Raw genomic sequence first — 15,411 nt, 5'->3', positions numbered from 1 at the left:
ATCCTGTTTGTTACATTAATTATTATTGACAATTGGAAAGAGAGATATAAAGACTGCTACAAAACAACTCTGAAACAACTAAGTAAACTTGGTTTGCTAACTAATTGCCGAAGAAAGCATTTAGATAATCATCCTATTTTCGAGGCCTGTTGCATTGCTGTAATGCCAGTTGAGGAGGTTTCTTTAAAAAAATTGAAGATTCCCAATCTGGTGTATCTGGAATCAATTGTTCACTCTGGGAATGTTCATTCTGAGCAATATTAAGTCTTATCTGTAATCAAGGAACTCACTGTAAAAAGTAGATGAAAGTCTGGCTGTCTTCTTCAGAATTGAAGAATGTACGACAATTGGTTATCATATCAGTGCCTCTCGTACAATATTCGTACAGACAAATATTCTGTCTGTACTAATATTTCAGAAGTGTCTTATATTAGATATATTAAGCATATTTTTGCATAAATAAAGCATGTCCTCATTGTGAAATGAAACCTTTATTCAATTTCATCATCCATTTTAAACATGAAACAGTCTTATCTCAGAGGTACTGTAACCAGCTTTGTCCAAACAACTGCCTAGATCTTCTGGTTACCGGCAATGTGGATTGTGTTGCCCTCAAAGTTTTCAGTGACCCACTGCTACTGCCCACTTCTTCCAGAATTTTCTAATCCCAGCTGCAGCAGAAATGGGCAATCCAGTGTCTCCCAGGTAATTCCAGCGAGAATAGTGGAGTCGGGCAGAAAGAGAGGACACGCCCCTTTTATATGACGCTAGCTGCTGTATTCAGAGAAGTTTTTAAAGGTTCACTTCGTTTGATAAATGAGTGCGGGTTACTGAATGGATAAGTGAACGGGGGAGTGGGTGAATGAATGGCTGAGAGAGTGAGGGAGTGAATGAGCAGCTGGATGAATGGATGAGGTGGGCTAGTGGGTGATGTGTGTAAATGCATAGGCAGCCAGGTGAGTGGATGATGTGGTAATATGGATAGGTGGATGAGCAAGTGAGGTGGGTAGTTGGATGAGGTGGATAGGTGGATGAATGAGCGACGTGGATGTGGTGGAAGGTGGTTGGGGTGTAATCATGTTAGGTTGGAGGGTAGCTGGGTGGTCGGGGTAGTCAGGTGGTATTGGAGGGAAAGCTAGGCAATCGGGTTGGAAGGGGTGCAGTCAGGTTGGTTTGAGAGTGTAGTCAGCTGGTTGGGGTGCAGCTAGGTAGTTGGGGGCGTAGTTGAGTTGGATTTGGGGGATAGCTGGGTTGGGGGGATTAGTTAGGTGGTACGGGGAAGTCAGATTGGTTCATAGGGGGTAATTGGGTCATAGAATCTCTACAGTGCTGGTTTGTGATGCAGAGTAACAGCAACGGTGCAGGTTCAATTCCCATTCTGGCTGACATTATTCTCAACCTGCCTTCTCAACCTTGCCCCTCCCACAGTCCAAAGATGTACAGGTTGTCCTTAGTGTCCGGAAAGGTGGGGTTACTGGGTGTTGCTAACTTTTGGTTGGTTCAATTGGCTCTGTTTTATAACCTTTGCTCTCGAGTCGCCAGGTACCTTTATGATACCGCCACGAGGCTTAAGTTCAAGTAATGATCAATGACTCAATACACCAATTAGTAAGATTCAAATCAAAGCACATTTATTATACACAGTAATCGCTACTCGTGCATAAATTCTACTTCAAAGCTACTTCTACAACTAACTGGCCTATACTTAGCTTCGGACTAGCCCACCAGGTCAGGGGAACAAATGGCCTTTCATTCGGGTTCTGAGTCTGTGGGATTCAAAGTTGGTACGGACTGGTAGCTAGGAGCGCCTATCTCGTAGCGAGCGTTGACTTAAGACTTACTGGCTCTTGGCGGCAGCTGGACCGGTCACTGTCAAGGGTTGGTTCGCGTTGCTGAGTGACCCGGTCAAGAAGGACGATTTGAACTTGGGGGCTTAACTATATAGTCCCCAGGGGCTTCCCGCCTTTCGGGGCAGACCCTGTACTTGGTTCCAAGTGATTGGACTTCGTTCCGATCGCTTGGTTCGATTTCTCCAATACTGGAGCGGTTCCCTGATCGATGGGCGGTCTTGAGGTGTCCGTTAACCTCTTTTGTGTTGGCTCCTGCTGGCGCCGAGGAGTCTGGCTTGGCTTTGTTTATCCCAAATGTTTCGATTGTTCCCGGGGATCGTGAATTAGTATGTAGATGGCTGCGACATTATTATGCAGATGGCTGCGTGTATCGATGCTGTCTGGGCTTTTGCAGAGTTTAATACACAGTAACTTGCACCTGCTAGTTTCTGCCTCTGTTGGCTGAATTTCCCTGCAGCCTTTGCTGTTCTCCATTTTACGGCGGGAGTTGGCCAACCCAGGTGGCTACACTGGGATAGGTGTGGGCTCAGGGTGCTCTTTCCAAGGGCTGGTGCAGACTCGATGGGCTGAATTTTTCCACAATTAAAATTCCAGGGAAATCTTTGAGCATCTGGGTTCTTCTGTTTATCTTTTTTTTATTTGTTCATGGGAAGTGGACGTCTCTGGCTGTGCCAGCATTTATTGCCCTTGAACCGAATGGTTTGCTAGACCATTTAAACCAAACAAATGATTTGGATGTAGTGACCAATTGCAATATTTCAAAATTTGCTGATGGCACCATACTGGGTGAGAATGTTATGTTGTGAGGAGGAAGAAAGGAGGCTTCAAGAGAACTTGAACAGGCTAAGTGAATGGGCTAGAACATGGTAGATGGAATATGTGAACCTGGGTGTCCTTGTTCATGTCACTAAAAGCTAGCATGCAAATGCAGCTAGCAAGTAAGAAGGCAAATGGTATTTTGTCCTTCATCTCAAGGGGAATTGAGTACAGGAATAAACAGGTCATGCTGCAGTTGTATCGACAGTCTTGACGAGATCTCACCTGGAGTATTGTACAGTTTTGTTTCCCATATCTAAGGAAGGATATATTTGCCATGGGGGAGGACAACAGAGGGGATCCAGATTAATCCTTGGAATAGCAGGAATGTCTTCTGAAGAGAGATTGAGGAAACTGAGTCTCTATTCTCTCAAGTTTCAAAGGATGAGAGGTGGATTTATTGAAAGTTACAAAATTCTTATAGGGCCTGACAGGGTGGATTTATGTTTCCCCTGGTTAGTGAGTCTAAAATGACGGCACATAATCTAAGGATACGAAATAGGTCATTTAAGACCCTGTCGGCAGGTTCAATGGCAGGCAGAGGGCCCAAAAATCGGTTTTACACTGACATACATTTCCCATGGAATCCTCTGCTGGTGCCTACCATGGCGAATCAGGAAACACACTGGACGGCAGTGTAAAACTCATTTGCATTCCAACCGCCATCTCCGAATCTTTGCGGCTGCAGCAGGAAAACATGCTGGCACGAAACACATTGGGAAAACATGGCGTGCAGATGCTGGAACCGACCTGAACAATGTCTGGGACTGTCTCTGGAGTTGAGGATGGAGGCCTCCGGCATCCCTGAACTCCTGAACAGGGTAGCATCTGTAGCTGGACATTCCAGATTTGGTGTCTTGAAGGAGGCCCACATTCCAGCCTCAGAATGCTCCCAGAGATTAATCTTCTTTCTCAGGAGGCCCATCTTCATTTTCAAGAGGTCCACCTTCGTTCTTCAATAGTGGGTTAGTGATGTTGGACATTTTTTCAATATGGTCCCCAGATAGGATGGCAGACTAATGGGCCATCAGGCCTGCCCTGCCACGGAGTATGGCTCAAAACCCAACCATTGGGTGCATAATCAATGTGTTTGGGGTCGGAAGACATGACGTGTTTTTCCGCCAGCCTCTGCAGCAGCAAACACTCCATTCTCCCACTCAGTCATAGGAACATAGGAATTAGGAGCAGAAGTAGGCAATTCAGCGTTTCGAGCCTGTTCCGCCATTCAATCAGTTCATGGCTGATCTCTTCCCGGTCTCAAATCCACCTCCCCACCTGTTGCCCACTTCCCTTGAACCTGTTTTTTTTTTTTTAAATCAAAAAGTATCTATCTCTTTCGTAAAAACATTTAATGACTCAGATTCCACTGCATAACGGGGCAACGAGTTCCACAAATTCACCACCCTCTGCGAGTAGTTCCTTCACATCTCAGTTTTAAATCTACCGCCTCTCAACCTATATCCATGACCTCTCGTTCTAAGATTTCCCCATAAGGGGGAACATTTGGTCTGCGTTTACTTTATCAATCCCATTTGTATTTTATATACCTCGATCAGATCCCCTCGCATCCTTCTAAACTCCAGCGAGTAAAAGCCCAAACTGTTTAATCTCTCCTCTAACGTGAATCCTTTCATCCCCAGAATCAATTTGGTGAATTTCCTCTGAACTGCCTCCAATGCCACCGTATCCTTCCTCAAATGAGGAGACCAAAACTGGACTTAGTCCCAGGATGGGAGAATTCCGCTGAGATGAGGAGGAATTTCTTCTCTTGGAGTGTGGTTAATCTTCGGAATTTTCAATCTGAGGGATTTGTTGCTCAATCATAGACGAAATTCTCCGGTATCGGCGCGATGTCCACCGACTGGCGCCCAAAACGGTGCAAATCAGTCGGGCATCGCGCCGCCCCAAAAGTGCGGAATGCTCCGCATCTTGGGGGGCCGAGCCCCAACCTTAAGGGGCTAGGCCCACGCCGGACTAATTTCCGCGCCTTTGGTACCCCGCCAGCTGGCGCAGAAATGACATCTCCGGGCGGCGCTTGCGTGGGAGCGTTAGCGGCTGCTGACGGCATTCCCGCGCATGCGCAGTGGAGGGAGTCTCTTCTGCCTCCGCCATGGTGGAGACCGTGGCGAAGGCGGAAGGAAAAGAGTGCCCCCACGGCACAGGCCCGCCCGTGGATTGGTGGGCCCCGATCGCGGGCCAGGCCACCGTGGGGGCACCCCCCGGGGCCAGATCGCCCCGTGTCCCCCCCAGGACCCCGCCCGCGCCACCTTGTCCCGCCGGTAAGGTAGGTGTTTTAATCTACGCCGGCGGGACAGGCACTTTAGCAGCGGGACTTCGGCCCATCCGGGCCGGAGAATAGCGGGGGGGGGGGGGGGGCGCGCCAACCGGCGCGGCGAGATTCCTGCCCCCGCCGAATATCCGGTGCCGGAGAATTCGGCAACCGGCGGGGGCGGGATTCACGCCAGCCCCCGGCGAATTCTCCGACTTGGCGGGGGGTCGGAGAATCTCGCCCCATGTTCGAGACAAAAATCGGTAGAATTCTAGAGACTAGTTACATCAAGGGATAGAGAGACAGTGCGGGAAAGTGGCACTGAGGTAGATACGGTAAAGTGGCATTGAGGTAGATAATCAGCAATGATCTAATTGAATGGCGGAACAGGCCCGATGGGCTGAATGGCCCATCCCTGTTCCTATGGATTATCCCCTCAGCACTTCTGGTGGAAGACGGTTGCAAATGCTTTCGGCTTGTCTTTTGTACTGGCATGCAAGGTGTCTCCATTGTTGAGTATGGAGTTACTTGTGGAGCCTCCTTCTCCTATTAGTTATTAATCATCCACCACCATTCATGACCAGATGTGGCAGAACTTCAGAGCCTTGGTCTGATCTATTCGTCATGGGACCATGCGCTCTTTCCACTGTTTGGCACACAAGTAATCCGGCGTTGTAGCATCACCAGGTTGACACCTCAGTTTTAGGTGTGACTGATGCACTCTTCATTGAATCAGGGTTGATTCCCTTGGCTTGATATTAATGGTTGAGTGAAGGATATGCCAGACCATGATGTTGAAGCTTGTGGTTGAATGCAATTCTGCTGCTGCTGGCCCACATTGCGAATGGATGCAGTTTTGAGCTGCTACATCTGTTAAAATTGCTCCAATTTGCTATGGTGATGCTACACACATTATCACAAAGAGAATCCTGTTGAGGACCTGACTTTCAACCTTGGAGATGCAAGAAAGGATCAACAAAGTTGTAGAGCTCTCACACCAGCAGGTAGTGAATTGTTCCTGCAAGTTTTTTAAATACTTTTTATCCATCATGGCCACACTTGCCAGTGTTCAAAATTGACAATTTTCAGGCTGCAACATTGTTTCAACACTCAAATAGGAAGTAGATAATTGTTTCAGAAAATAACATCTTGGGATATAGCAGGAGTCACTTGAAACAGCATTTTGTCAGTGTAACAGGTGTTGATTGATAACTTTGGAAAATAAATTTGAACTTCCAGTTCATAATTGAAAGGATGACACCACAAGATTTCACACATTCAAGAGATTTACTGTAACAAAAGATGAAGAACACCATTGACAAACATTATTTTTCTAGGCAGCTTATACTTTAAACCACAGAATAGAATACCCCCTTTTAATTTTAGCACAACCAAAATGCACACCGCTCAGGTATATGTTACACTGTCCTTCAAATAGACATTCAATTCTCCCAAAATCAATCCAAAGTGATTCTTAAGTCCCGAGGGTGTACTTCTGTTCTGGTAACTTCTATCCCCAAATCTGTCCTCCACAATGAGAGTACTACTGGAGATCTTCCCTCTGGCACAAAATAGGTGAATCTTCCAGCTTTGTGTTAACTCCTCACAAATTTGGTCTGTTCAATCCGAGTGCGAACTTCCACTTGCATTCTGACTCAGTGAACCTTAGAGACTTTCGGTCTCTAGCTGCTCTTTCTCCTGGACTCTGGCAAACACCAGAGTGATTTTTAGGACTGCCTGTAACCTGGTATCACAATGGCTACCTCTGTACCTTTCCCATTGTTGTTTGTTTTAGCGTTAGTTTAATTGCTCTAATTCCGTCACCTTTGCTCTTGAGTCGCCAGGTATCTTTCTGATACAGCCACGTGGTTCAAGTCCGAGTAATGATTAATAATCCAACACACCACTTAGTAAGGGTTAAATCAACGCTCATTTATTATATACAGCAATCAATACTTATACATTAATTCTACTTCTAAGCTACTTCCTACAACTAACAGGCCAGTACTTAACTTTGGAAATGGCCCACCAGGTCAGGGAAACGAATGGCCTTTCGAATGGGTTCTGAGCCTGCGGGATTCAAAAGCTGGTACAGGTCGATAGTCAGGAGTGCCTATCTGGTAGCGATCATTGGAGTAAAACTTACTTTCTCTTGCAGAAGGGTCTCAAAGGGTGCGGAGAGGAGAAGAAGGGAAGAAGGGTCGATTTAAACTTGGCCCCTATTCTTATAGTCCCCAGGGGCTTGTACCTGGTTCCAAGTGATTGGACTTGGTCCCAATCACTTGGTTCGATATTCTCCAATGCTGGAGCGATTCCTTGATCGAGGGGTGGTCGTTTACCTCTCTTTGTGTCAGCTCCTGCTGGCGCCGAAAGGTCTGGGTTGGCTTTGTGTGTCTATTTTGTATCAATTGTTCCCGGGGATTGCTGATTAATATGCAGATGGCTGGGGTGTTGTTATGTTGATGGCTGCAGGTATCGATTCGGTCTGGCTTCCCCAGAGGCGAATACACTGTTTTACCTGCAGCTGTCTGTTTGAGTCCTGTTGGCTGATTTTCCCATCAGCCTCTTCCATTCACCATTTTAAAATCGGGGTTTGGCCATTCTAATCAGGAGTTAGCCATTTTACATGGCTACACCATCTTAAAGACGATCACCATGACATTGTGAATCACATAGGCCTTGATTCCAGGTAGAGATGTTGATTTGTTATTCTTCAGAGTCGAACTCTCTTTCATCTTGGACCTAAATGGACAGTTTAAAGCACAGCTGTTTATGTGACATTCTCAATATCTTTCTGTGACCTTTGGAGATTCACAATCTATCCACTGTTAACACACAGGTTGCTGCCAATATCTCTAAGTGTAACCACCTTTCTTTTCAGTAAAGCTACCTGGCCCCCCTTCAATCTCTAACAATGAAACAACCTAGGCTTGCTGACATGAAGGCTTCAGAATGAGTTACATGACCCCCCCCCCCTTCATTTTACGTTATAGACACAGTCCAAAAACATCAACATTGTAATTGTAAAACATGCTTGGGAGGAAAAAGGAATCTTTCGATCCATTGTTCTCAAAGTTCTCCACCATTGTGGTTTCCCTCTTGTCATTTGAGTCTGTTGTGAATTAATTGATAGAGATTGATTACTATGATTTGTCAACAACTCCATTAGCATTATGCCATGTGACTGCCAGGATGGTAGAGGATGAAAAGTTGGACCACGGTCGGTATCATCTCACAAATCCTATGTTCCTACGAAACCAGTGCAATGTGATACCTAATGGGCATTCTTCTTTGCTGATCATGATGTTAACTAGTTCTATATCATACACCCAAAGTGTTCCACACATGCCCGAACAAACAGTTGTCAACTTCTCAAGGAATAATATAGCAAAAAACAACTGGGGTACAAAGGCCTTGTGTTCTGTTTTGTCTTTTAAATTAATTTTGATACTTTACTTTGTCTTTTATTCTCTTTCTTAAACAATTCCCCTTCTTCATTCCTTCATGTCTCTATATATTTTGTTTGATTCTCATTCACCCTATTTCTTTCTTCATTATTTGCTATAATTCTTTCGTCCTCCGTTTTTTTCCATTGGTGAAGATAAGCCATTGCATGCGACATTCATGAGGTTAGAGAATTGGTAGTGCTACACCATTATCAGACTGATATTCCAATTTGTGGAGCATATGTAATGCAATATAAACTGTGGGCATAAAAGGTGAATTAATGTCATTTGTCATCATTGCACCAATTTCTGACTCTGGATTTTTAAAGGTCAGTTGCTGGTTGTGTGCAAAAGTATTTTTACATGAAATTAACAATCCATCAAAACTCAGAAATTCAGCGCTGCAGGGCCACTGGAGATGCTGATGCAGGTGTCTGCAACCTCCAAACTGGTGCTGACCTGATGTCACACAGACTTTGTAGCTGATTTAATGCACCATTTGCAAACTTGGACCACGCAGATCCATGCAACATTTTTGGCTTGTCAAGCACCAAAGAACATGTGTTCTGCTGCAAGAGGAGACCAGCACTAGTGTAAAGGCCAGACATCCAACTTAGAACATAGAACAATACAGCGCAGTACAGGCCCTTCGGCCCACGATGTTGCACCGAAACAAAAGCCATCTAACCTACACTATGCCACTTGCAGGTAAGATAATTTAGGAATTCTGCTGTTACAAAATCTCTGGAAGTACTGTGGAGTATTTTTGGGTGTTTTGTGGTAAGTTCCTAGGTTTGGCAGCTAGTCTTCCCAAAAATTACAGACACACTCAACAATTTGAAAAAGGAAGGCGGCTAAATGCTTTTGAAAGATCAATGGGATCTAATGAATTTAAAGAATTTTCATTCTGTAAATCTCTATGACCAAAGGTCTATGACTATAATTGTAAAATTTAAAGGGAGATGTCACTCTAAAATATACTTATATAATTCACACAAGATGTTTATATTTGAACTGAATAGTTTGTTCCTCCTCCTGCACCTGCTTGACAGTAAGTGATCAATACTGTAACCGTAGCAAAATGTTTTTTTTCTGTGGGAGAAATTGGTTTTTAAACCTTGCACCATGATAAACCTTCAATGACCAAATTGTCACCAAGTCCCCCACCATGACCATTGTAGCCATCTGGGATGGCCACGTCCAGATTACAAAATGGACACTTTGCAAAGAATGCAGGGAAAATTGGACAATACCGAAAAAGCAAGCAGGTGTAAAGTCTGTCTGTTGATTAGAGCTGTAGCTCTCAGCCAAGACTGATACTGCAGAACCATCTACATACCAATGAGCCATCCCCGGGAACAAAAAGGCAACATTTAAGGAAACAATGCTAAGACAGACACTCCGCGCCAGAGGAGACTAAAACAAAGCAAACCAACTGCCACCTAGGACACGCCCAGCAACCAGGGAATCCACCCCTCTATTGGAGGAAAATCGATAGGAACGATTGGGAAACGGCCCAATTAATTGGGGCCAAGTTCAAGGCCCGCCCAAAAGCGCGCAAAGCCCTTTTGGGTTTAAAAAGGATTCCCCAAGAGAGAATTGCTCTCTAGGCCTTGGCTCTCAGCGAGGAGAGACCTGCCAAAGCTACTCCAGACAAAGTAAGTTCCAAGTCAACGCATGCTACGAGATAGATGCTCCAAGTTGCTATCCTGTAAACAGTTCAACCCAGCAGCCTCAGAACCGAGCAACGGCCATTGTTCCTCTGACTGAGTGGGCACCCAAAGCTAAGTATAGGCTTTTAGTAATAGTGATAGTTTAGGTTGTAGAGCTTTATGCATAAGTATATTTGATTGTGTGTAAATAAATAAGCATTGCTTTTGAACTTACTAACTGGTGTATCAAGTCTTTGATCAGTCTTCGGTTTTGAACCTTGTGGCGGTATCGAAAGATAGCTAGCGACTCTTGGGCAAACATAATTAAACAGTGCCAAATTAAGAAACAACAGCAAATTAGCAACATTTATTGGCGACTCCACCGGGACTCGATTTAGAAGTGGCCTAACCACTTGGCGAGAACCCAAATTTGAATTGAGAATCCAATTGGAAACAGAAAAACCACAAGCGTAAGAGCAGTACTGATCAAGCCTCCGAGATTCGGAAGTGTGTTAATGCATGCGTACTTCCAGGGATATAAGGTAGTCCTGAGAGAGTTTGTTGCATAAAACTGTCGGGGGTTTTGTAGGCCGGAAATTAGCGTAAGCCGTACCCGTGTTTACATTACCACTTCATCACCCTCTGTTCCAAATTCAGTAGAGAACCTAGATAGAGAAAATGGCAATGAAGGCAATGGAACGCCTTATGAATCCCCAGGAATTCGAGGTCGCAGCGACCAGTAGAGTAGGACAGTGTCCCGTTTGGGAAGATGAGATCAGGAAATATCTCAAAGGGAAAGGATGGCCCCTTTGGAGTGAATTCTGCGCCAATGACGAAACAGGTCCCGGGAGTATAGGACATACTTGGTGGGAGAACCTGTCAGAGGTACACAAGAAGATCTTAGGGAAAGCTCGCAAGCCGATGGCAATCGTGTCCTGTTTGGCACAATTGCGAGGCACAGAGGAGGTCGTTAGGACGCTCCGTAGAGAGATAGAGGAGAGAGACAGAAGTAGTGAGGTAGACATGAGCGATGTAGAGAAGGAGAATAGAGATTTGAGAGAGCAGTTAGCAGCAAGGGACAGAGAGGTGGATGATGCCAAGTGGGCACACCAGTCTTGTCTCGCGCATTTGAGTAGTTTCTAAACGCAATACGATAAGGCCTACCAGGACTTGCAACGTGCGGTGTTGGTAAGATAAGAGACCGAGCAACAAGTTGAGAAATTGCAGAAACAGTGCAATGATTTGAAAGCAGCCCTACGAGCACTCCATACTTCCACGACGGAACAAAGGCAGAGCTCCGTAGACCACGCAAAGTGCAGGAAGCAAATTGCAGAATTGCAATCCCTGCTTTCCGTTCAAAATGGGTTTCCAAGCACATATGGATTTCCAGTTAGATCAGGAAAACGGCCACGATTGGCAGGAATTGAACGAGGCTGCCCATAGATACGTACATGGGACATGTACGCAGGAAAAACCCCAGAAAAGCAAAGCACCCCAACCCCCAAGTGAACAGGCAGAACATACCCCCATGAACCCTGTAACCACACACCGCATGGCCGCAGCAGAAGGAGACGCAGATTTCCTTTATACAACCCCGTTAACCGTGACCCAATTACGGGACGCCGGTGGAAAAATTACACCGTTCCTTCCCACATCAGACCCCCACCAATTTTTCGCAAAAGTCAAACAGCAGGCTACCATGTACGGCCTGGATGAGAAGGAGCAAGTGAAGCTCACAGTTTTAAGCCTCGACCCTTCAGTCGTGGCAGCCCTTCCCGACCCACAGAATGTAGGAGGAGGCACACTCCAAGAGATGCACACAGCGATCCTTGATGCGATCGGCTATTACAGAGGAGACACCGTAGAAGGCCTGAATAAGTGTAGGCCAAAGACAGAGCACCCCACAGCGTTTGCTGGACGCTTATGGATACACTTCACAGCAGTTTTCGGAGAGTTAGCCCGCGCCCACTTGTCCCCAGATAATATGGTCAAATGGACTTGAATCCTAGTCTCTCCCGCGACAGACGCAGGACAGAAAGCTTGCGCAAATTATGACCCCTCAGATGAGGCCCACAATGAAAAATGGGTTTTGAAAAGGTTGTCCCGCACTTGGGACCAATCAGTCCAAAGCAAAACCTCATTTATAAAACCCGATGAAGAGCAGGCAGACATGAATCCAGTTCAAGCGCACCAGAACCCCGCATGGGTAAATGAGGGCAGGAACAGCCCACCCCAGCCCAAAGCTCAAGAATGTTGCAATTGTGGACAGGTAGGACACTTTGCACGAGAGTGTCAAGCGCCCCATAAGCAGCAGGGAAACCAACAGACAGGCACCCTAAACAGGAATAGGGCAAAACCGATCCATTGCGTCAGCGCCCGTTCAGAGAATGCAGACATGAACGGCACCGACTGACGGTGTTCGGGCTCTCCAACCTGGGTCTGCGACACCCTTTGGGACAAGTCCGGTAGACCGGTAGTAGCAGGCAAAGTCCAAGGACACCCCGTAGAATTTCTTTGGGACACAGGAGGGTCCCGCACCACACTCAATTCCTCCACAATGTTTCAGCGAGACACGTGGTCCACAACAGACACCATCACACTCAGCAGGTTTACAGGTCATTTACAACAGGGACACATCACAGCCCCTGTAGCGATACAAATAGGTAACATTACAACTAAGCACCCTGTAGTTTTGGTTGATCTGCCCCAGACAGCAGAACATATCCTAGGGATCGATTTTATGAGCTCCCACAACCTTTTTTTTGACCCAGTTAATATGTGTGTTTGGAAAATGGCAAAGGCAGCACGAGGCCCCGCCACGCTCACAGTAGGAGAGTATGTAAAGGATTAGCTCAATAGGAGACTTCTGGTTGGACCCTCGAGCCATGAGTGCAGACAAACAGGTTAGGGCAGTCCTGCACGAACACAAAGCGGCATTTGCACAGCACAAGCACGACTGTGGCAAAGTGGCTGGCTTTGTGAACATTACAGGTCCCGACCCCAGACCCCAGAAGCAGTGTGGTTTTTCCCAAGAGGCAGAGGGAGAAATCTCCAAAGTAATAGAGAGTTTGTTTGATCAAGGCGTACTCAGATCAGTAGCCTCCACAAACAACGCACCAATTTAGCCCGTCAGGAAACTGGATGGATCATGGCGACTGTCCATTGATTACCAGGAACTGAACAAAGTAACCCCAGCAGCAGCCCCCACCTTGGCCACGAGTCCCGAGACCATGCTCAAACAGGGACTCCAGTCAAAATGTTTTTCGGTTTTGGACATTAGTAACGGCTTTTGGTCCATTCCATTGGCTAAAGCGTGCCAGTACAAATTTGCCTTTACATTCCAGGGACAACAGTATATGTGGACATGCCTTCCACAACTCCCCCTCCATTTTCCACAGACAGCTGGGAAATGGATTAGCAAAATTTTCCTGCCCCGATTGTCTGGTCCAGTATGTAGACGACTTGTTACTACAGACACAAAGGGAGAGCACATTTCGCTTCTCGCCAAACTCCTAGGACTCCTAAAAGAAATCGGTTGTAAAGTCAACCCCAAGGAGACCCAGATTTTGAAAGAGAAAGTGATTTACTTGGGAACAGTGATCACACATGGTAAACGCGAGATCGAGCAAAAGAGAATTGACTCGATCGTCAAATTGCCCCTTCCCCACAATGTCTCAGCCCTCCGGTCATTTTTAGGACTGGTTGGCTACTGCCAAAACCAAATTGACGGTTTTGCCACTAAAGCAGCGCCCCTTTCTGAACTACTCAAAAAGCAGGCACCTTGGGAATGGCTTCCACAGCATACCGATGCCGTGGATGCTTTAAAAAGAGCACTCATCACAGCCCCCGCACTACAGGTCCCAGATTAACTTTCCCCGTACGCAATCGAAGTTGCAAGCACCGACCGAACCCTTTCGGCCGTGCTCCTCCAGGAACGCCATGACCAATTACGCCCCGTAGCATACGCCTCACGCGTGTTAAGACCCTGTAGAACAAGGATTTTCTGCCTGTGAAAGGCACCTGCTCGCAGTTTTTCGGGCAGTACAATAGTTTGCCTACTTTACAGGACTCAACCCCATCACCATCCTCACAGAACACATCCCAAAACAGCTATTGTTAGATGGCCGACTTAAGGATGGTACAGTCAGCCAAATCCGCGCAGCCCGCTGGACCCTTCTTTTACAGGGATGGGACATCACAGTAAAAAGAACCAAGACCCACACCTTCCTTGCCGATAATTTGCAGTATGCAGGCACTTCTCATGAGTGTGAGATCATTACCACAAAACAGAACACAGGCCCATTTATACCCAAAACACCTCCCAGGAAAGCAGGTAATACACCCCAGAGATCCCAGCCCACAGACACGTGCGCACCCCTGAAGATTTATGTGGATGGCTCTTCCAGTGTTAAACGGAAAGAGAATCACTGGTTGCGGTATTTACGTAGAGGATGCGCAGGGACGCGCCCTAGATGAGAGTTCACTAAAGTTGCCAGGACCCTTACGCTCGCATGTAGCAGAACTGGCAGCGATCGCTTACATTCTGGACCACTCCGACTCGTTCCCGACCCCAGCAGACATCTATTCGGACAGCTTGTATGTATGCAATAGTTTAACGGAATTCCTGCCCCTGTGGGAAACGAGAGGATTTGTTTCCGCGGATGGTAAACCCCTACCCTCAGCCCCATTACTCCGCCATATCTTAGAGACAGCGAAGGATAGAAAATATGGAATAATTAAAGTTCGCAGTCATCACCGTTCTTCTCCCCATCCCGGTAACGTTAAAGCAGACGCCCTAGTGAAGGCAGGTTCCAGGCATGGTTACTTTTGGAACCCCCCTGAAAGCACCCCAGTACACGCAGTTCAGGTCTCACAGACCAATATTCAGGATCTAGCGAAGGCACAGAAAGAGGACGAGAAACTCAGGGAAGTTTTAAAGGGGACCTTCCCAGCCCCGTATGAAAAATACAAGAATGCAATAACCACACATGACAGTGTGATTTTAAAGGATGGCATTTATATAGTTCCCAGCCAGGACAGGAACCAGATCATTTGTCAGTTCCATGACAATCATGGACACCAAGGAATTGAACCCACCCTAGCCCACCTCAGACGGCTCTGCTGATGGCCTGATGTAAAAGCCGATGTTACCCACTGCATAGAGAATTGCTTGATCTGTGCCCAGAACAATCTGGTCAGATATGCGAAAAAGGCTCAACTTAGTCATACCCGCCCCATTAATGGACCCTGGACAAATCTACAGATAGACTATATAGGACCCCTACCGCCTTGCAGAAATGATTATAAGTATGTGTTGGTGGTCATCGACACCTTCACAAAATGGGTGGAAGCATTTCCATCGAGAACCAATACGGCCA

At 46.4% G+C, this 15,411-nt stretch overlaps 1 protein-coding gene across 2 annotated transcripts in view; it reads right to left on the bottom strand.

The window, feature by feature from the left end:
* nudt6 (nudix (nucleoside diphosphate linked moiety X)-type motif 6) overlaps positions 1 to 15,411 on the bottom strand; it is a 182,765-nt gene that overhangs the window by 158,180 nt on the left and 9,174 nt on the right. The gene's annotated exons all lie outside the window — the stretch shown is intronic.

The sequence above is a fragment of the Scyliorhinus torazame genome, chromosome 3, assembly GCF_047496885.1.
Source record: "Scyliorhinus torazame isolate Kashiwa2021f chromosome 3, sScyTor2.1, whole genome shotgun sequence".
NCBI lineage: Eukaryota > Metazoa > Chordata > Chondrichthyes > Carcharhiniformes > Scyliorhinidae > Scyliorhinus > Scyliorhinus torazame.
The sequence above is the reverse complement of the archived record's forward strand: the minus strand, read 5'-3'. Positions and strand labels throughout refer to the sequence as shown.